The sequence below is a fragment of the Pseudophryne corroboree genome, unplaced genomic scaffold, assembly GCF_028390025.1.
Source record: "Pseudophryne corroboree isolate aPseCor3 unplaced genomic scaffold, aPseCor3.hap2 scaffold_142, whole genome shotgun sequence".
Lineage (NCBI taxonomy): Eukaryota > Metazoa > Chordata > Amphibia > Anura > Myobatrachidae > Pseudophryne > Pseudophryne corroboree.
Genome location: NW_026968046.1, coordinates 1,029,872 through 1,036,558, shown reverse-complemented (window position 1 = coordinate 1,036,558; position 6,687 = coordinate 1,029,872). Strand labels below are relative to the sequence as shown.

Below are 6,687 nucleotides of genomic sequence, written 5' to 3'. Positions count from 1 at the left end.
TTGTCAGTATGTACTTTTGCAAAGTGTCTCTGAGGCGCAAACAGTTAGCGTGTTCAGTTGTTAACCAAAAGGTTGGTGGTTCAATCCCACCTAGGGACGTAATTGACCTCGTTATCAGATTTTGGTGATCTTTAAGTAGACAAGTAAAAATTTCAAACCACCTCTTATGGTGTAGGGTACCTGGCCTTCTCTGATGTAATCAGAGTTAGATTTGATTAAGTGATTTTATGAAAAAAACAGCCACGAAGCACAATTTAGCAGTGGGTTGCAGAGAAAAAGAAATATGCTGGCAGAAAAATCCAATTGAGTGATTAAACAGCTCTTCATTTTCTGGCTTTATTTTTATGCTAACAAATTTGTGCTCTGAAAAGTGTCCACAAAGCCAAGTATCTGATTAACACCTTTGTAGGGATGGTTTTTCACCTATTATTAAATTAAACTTGCTTCATTGGAAAGGCAGCAAGTGATGTCATCCAAGCAGTGGGCCTAAGTTGGCTTCAAACCTCATCTGCTTATGAAAAGAGAAAAGGGGTATGCAGGGCATGGCGGCCTTTTGCGGTGCTTGGATGACCCCTAGTTCGCATTAAATAATGCAGTCGAGTTTCCCACATTTGGGGAAATCACAGGGGTCAGCATACCCAGAATGCAATGAATGAACCGCACCCTGGGAGAACAGTCTTCATGACCATGGTATCTCCTATGCAAAATAAGTATGATTTGGGATAGGGCTGGGGAGGGCCGCTGCTCAGGCACATCTCTGTCAAGTAAAGGAGATTCAACTGAGGCAGCACAAGGGAACTCTCATCTGGGGACAACAACTGCAGGGAGAACACATATTTTCAGATGAACATGGGAGGGCAGAAGGCTGCCTAATACTGAAGCACCCCCAAACAACAAACCAAATGCAACAACTAGTGCAAGCATTCCTGGGGGAAGGCCTGCAGCAGATGGATTTGCATATGGCGATGTCATCCAAGCAGTGGGTCAAAGTTGGCTTCAACCCTCGTCTGCATATGAAAAGAGAAAAGGGGCGTGCAGGGCATGGCGGCCTTTTGCGGCACTTGGATGACCCCTAGTTTGCATTAAACACCTCCACCCTCCGTCGGTGTGGGGCTCATGTTGGCTATGCCCCAGCCCCTGAAGCATTCAAGCTGATTTCTTGCAGCAGCTGGGCACTGTAACAGCTCCAGAGCTGCTCTGTAAGGCAAGTAAAAGGGTGTGGGCCCTGCAGCACTACCTGTAGTTCGCATTGTGCGAGACCCCTAGTTCGCATTAAACACCCCCACCCTCCTTCGGTGTGGGGCTCATGTTGGCCATGACCCAGCCCCTGAAGCATTCACGCTGATTTCTTGCAGCAGCTGGGCACTGTAACAGCTCAAGAGCTGCTCTGTAAGGCAAGTAAAAGGGTGTGGGCCCTGCAGCACTACCTGTAGTTTGCATTGTGCATTGGAAGGCACAAAGTAAGCAGACGGGAGGAGAAGTCAGGATAGTGCACAAGGGTATAGACGGGAGGGGCTCAAGAAAAAAGAAGTGGAAACAGACAGCAAACTAGGCTTCCAATGCACAATGCAAACTACAGGTAGTGCTGCAGGGCCCACACCCTTTTACTTGCCTTACAGAGCAGCTCTGGAGCTGTTTAATCACTCAATTGGATTTTTCTGCCAGCATAATTTTTCTCTTACGTCCTAGAGGATGCTGGGGACTCCGTAAGGACCATGGGGGATAGACGGGCTCCGCAGGAGACATGGGCACTTAAAGAAAGACTTTAGATCTGGGTGTGCACTGGCTCCTCCCTCTATGCCCCTCCTCCAGACCTCAGTTTACTACTGTGCCCAGAGGAGACTGGGTGCTTTTCAGGGAGCTCTCCTGAGTTTCCTGACAGAAAGTATATTTGTTAGATTTTTTTATTTTCAGGGAGCCTGCTGGCAACAGACTCCCTGCATCGAGGGGCGGAGGGGAGAGATGCACACCTACTTCTGTGAGTTGATAGGCTCTGCTTCTTAGGCTACTGTACAGCATTAGCTCCAGAGGGATCGGTACGCAGGTCTCACCCTCGCCGTCCGTCCCAGAGCCGCGCCGCCGTCCCCCTCGCAGAGCCGGAAGATAGAAGCCGGGTGAGTATGAGAAGAAAAGAAGACTTCAGAGGCGGCGGAAGACTTCATGATCTTCACTGAGGTAACGCACAGCAGTAAAGCTGTGCTCCATTGCTCCCATACACCTCACACACGGCAGTCAGTGTAAGGGTGAAGGGCTCAGGGGGGACGCCCTGGGCAGCAATATAGACCTCTCTTTGGCAAAATAAATATATATGCAGCTAGGCACTGTATATATATATATAAGAGCCCCCGACATTTTTTTACTATATTTGAGCGGGACAGAAGCCCGTCGCTGAGGGGGTGGGGCTTCTCCCTCAGCACTCACCAGCACCATTTTCTCCACAGCACCGCTGAGGGGAAGCTCCACGGACTCTACCCTGCTTATACCACGGTAGAAAGAGGGTCTTAAAGAAGAGGGGGGCACATAATTAGGCGCATATATATATGGAAATACAGCGCTACTGGGTAAACATAAAATTATTGTGTTTTTTTCCTGGGTCATATAGCGCTGGGGTGTGTGCTGGCATACTCTCTCTCTCTGTCTCTCCAAAGGGCCTTGTTGGGGAACTGTCCTCAGATAAGAGGATTCCCTGAGTGTATGGTGTGTCGGTACACGTGTGTCGACATGTCTGAGGTAGAAGGCTCTCCTAGAGAGGAGCAGGAGCAAATTAATGTGGTGTCTCCATCGACAACGCCGACACCTGACTGAATGGATATGTGAAATGTTTTAAGTGCTAATGTAAACTTATTACACAAGAGATTAGACAAAGCTGAAGCTAGGGAACAGTCAGGGAGTCAACCCATGCCTGTCCCTATGTCGCAGGGACCTTCGGGGTCTCAAAAGCGCCCACTATCCCAAATAGTTGACACAGATACCGACACGGATTCTGACTCCAGTGTCGACTACGATGATGCAAAGTTACAGCCAAAATTGGCTAAATGTATTCGATATATGATTATTGCAATAAAAGATGTTTTGCACATCACAGAGTCCCCTGTCCCTGACACGAGGGTACACATCTATAAGGGAAAGAAACCTGAGATAACCTTTCCCCCCTCACATGAGTTGAACGAATTATGTGAAAAAGCTTGGGAATCTCCAGACAAAAAGCTGCAGATTCCCAAAAGGATTCTTATGGCGTATCCTTTCCCGCCAATGGACAGGATACGGTGGGAATCCTCCCCTAGGGTGGATAAAGCATTGACACGCTTATCCAAAAAGGTAGCGCTGCCATCCCAGGATACGGCTACCATCAGGGACCATGCTGACCGCATGTCCCTGATACATTTACAAGTAAAGTAAAGTCCATTTACACACATTCTGGTACCTTACTCAGACCGGCAATTGCGTCGGCCGGGGTTGTAGCGCGGTGGCAGCATGGACAGATACCTTATCAGCAGAGATTGAGACCCTAGATAAGGATGCTATGTTATTGACCATAGGGCATATAAAAGATGCTGTCCTATATATAAGAGATGCTCAAAGTGACATTAGTCTACTGGGTTCTAGAATAAACGCTATGTCAATTTCTGCTAGACGAGTCCTATGGACCCGGCAATGGACAGGTGATGCCGACTCAAAAAGGTATATGGAGGTTTTACCTTACAGGGGTGAGGAATTGTTTGGGGAAGGTCTCTCGGACCTAGTCTCCACAGCTACAGCTGGTAAATCAAATTTTTTGCCTTATATTCCCTCACAGCCTAAGAAAGCACCACATTATCAAATGCAGTCCTTTCGATCACAGAGAAACAAGAAAGTACGAGGTGTGTCCTTTCTTGCCAGAGGTAAGGGCAGAGGGAAGAAGCTGCACAACACAGCTAGTTCCCAGGAACAGAAGTCCTCCCCGGCCTCTACAAAATCCACCGCATGACGCTGGGGCTCCGCTAAAGGAGTCCGCCCAGTTGGGGGCACGTCTTCGAGTTTTCAGCCACATCTGGGTTCATTCGCAGGTGGATCCCTAGGCAATAGAAATTGTTTCTCAGGGTTACAAGCTGAAATTCGAAGAGGTGCCTCCTCGCCGGTTTTTCAAATCGGCCCTACCATCTTCTCCCCAGGAAAGGGAGATAGTGTTAAATGCAATTCACAAATTGTATCTTCAACAGGTGGTGGTCAAGGTTCCCCTGCTTCAACAAGGAAATGGAAATTATTCGACCCTGTTTGTAGTCCCAAAACCGGACGGTTTGGTCAGACCCATATTAAATTTAAAATCCCTGAACCTATACTTGAAAAGGTTCAAGTTCAAGATGGAATCGCTAAGAGCGGTCATCGCCAGCCTAGAAGGGGGGGATTTTATGATATCTCTGGACATAAAGGATGCATACCTTCATGTACTCATTTATCCACCTCATCAGGCGTACCTAAGATTTGCGGTACAGTATTGTCATTACCAATTTCAGACGTTGCCGTTTGGTCTCTCCAGAATTTTCTCCGAGAATTTTCACCAAGGTAATGACGGAAATTATGGTGCTCCTGCGAAAGCAAGGTGTCACAATTATCCCGTACTTGAACGATCTCCTCATAAAAGCGAGATCAAGAGAGCAGTTGCTGAACAGCGTATAACTTTCACTGAAGGTGTTACAGCAACACGGCTGGATTCTCAATATCCCGAAGTCGCAGTTGGTTCCTACGACTCGTCTGACTTTGCTTGGGCATTATTCTGGATACGGACCAGAAAAGGGTTTATCTTCCGATAGAAAAGGCCCAGGAACTCATGACTCTGGTCAGGAACCTATTGAAACCAAAACAGGTGTCAGTGCATCACTGCACTCGAGTCCTGGGAATGATGGTGGCATCATACGAGGCCATTCCCTTCGGCAGGTTCCATGCGAGGATCTTGCAATGGGACCTACTGGACAAGTGGTCCGGGTCACATCTACAGATTCATCAGTTGATCACCCTGTCCCCCAGGGCCAGGGTATCTCTCCTGTGGTGGCTGCAGAGTGCTCACCTTCTAGAGGGCCGCAGGTTCGGCATTCAGGACTGGATCCTGGTGACCACGAACGCGAGCCTCCGAGGTTGGGGAGCAGCCACACAGGGAAGAAATTTCCAAGGTCTTTGGTCAAGTCAGGAGACTTGTCTTTACATCAACATCCTGGAGCTAAGGGCCATATACAACGCCCTATGTCAAGCGGAGACCTTACTTCGCGACCAACCAGTTCTGATCCAGTCAGACAACGTCACCGCACTAGTTCATGTAAACCGCCAAGGCGGCACAAGGAGCAGAGTGGCGATGGCGGAAGCCACCAGAATTCTTCGCTGGGCGGAGAATCATGTAAGCTGTCAAAGTCAGAAAAATATCACGATGCACACTGCCATATTTGCACCTCATATGTGTCCCTGCTGCGCATGCGTGCGCTCTCCCGTGCGTGCGCATACTCGCTGTTGCGGGCACCCGCAGGCGCACGGTATGCGCATTTACGGTAGAGATTGTGTGCGTCTAGCGGGCGACTCTTTCGTTACATATTTTCACCATATAATGCATTTTGTAGATTATGGTCCCTTTGATAGAGTCTGAAAGTTTAGTTAATGTAGTATGTTCCTGGACAGAGAGATCCCTCATTGTTTGATACGAAGGGTCAGACAGGAGTAATACAGTGGTGTTTAGTATCCATCGGAAGAGTATTTAATTAGCAATAATCCGGTGTTGGTTTGAAGCGGATCAATCGCTCGTGCGAATAGTTATGGACATAAGAAGTTTATGAACATTTACTGTATTTGCACTTACTTATCCATGCGGCGGGAAACCCAGTTTCCCTCCCACCTGAGCTGTTGGAAATAGTCACAGCCCACCTGTATGAATCAACCTATGACCTTTTGTTATAATGCGAAGACGAATTCCTGTGTCCAATGAACAATGAGATTGTAGGGACCATTGAATTGTATTGTGTGTGGGGCATAAATAGACAGGCCGATCACATCCAGCACTCACTCTTCATCGGTTATCATTGCTGAAAATCGGGAGCTGGATGTCCAGAGGCGCATGCGATCGTTTCCTTTGTGCGTAAGTTTTCTCCGTAATCATATTGTCTTTTCTTGTTATTATGGGCCATATCTTTCTCTCTCTCTCTTCTCTTTCTCTCATTTTCTCTTAAACGTACTTGTATTGTATTTACTGTGTAGTTACCTGGTTAGTTAGTCTATGTTATATTGTAGTGTATGACTTGTATTGTATTAATTCTTTTGCAAGTATAACATTCATAATATATATATTAGGCGTTGGACCCTAAGCACGGTATTTGTGTATTTCTTATAGTGTTAAGTATTCTCAGAGCGTCGGTGACGCTCGAACAGCTTTTGAGTTAATAAGGTTATACAGTGTTGCATTTACACCCTATCTCTACACTAAGGTTTTACAGCAAATTACATTGTTTGTGGTTTAGACATAAAGGTTTAACATTGTGAGCGTCGGCGCCGCTCGTGATCTCCTCGTGGTCTCGAGCGTCCGCTACGCTGATAGCGTAGCATTACGGTAGTCGCTCACCTATAAGTGTGCCCGATACCAACAGCGTATTCTCGTGAGCGTCTGTATCGCTTGAGCAGCCCGCTCCCGATACAGCGTCCGTTACGCTATAGCGAACCATTACGTTAGTC

General features: G+C 47.4%; 1 pseudogene; it reads right to left on the bottom strand.

Moving 5' to 3' along the window:
* Positions 1-535: 535 nt before the first annotated feature.
* On the bottom strand, positions 536-714 carry LOC134995911 (U1 spliceosomal RNA; annotated as a pseudogene).
* Positions 715-6,687: the final 5,973 nt, after the last annotated feature.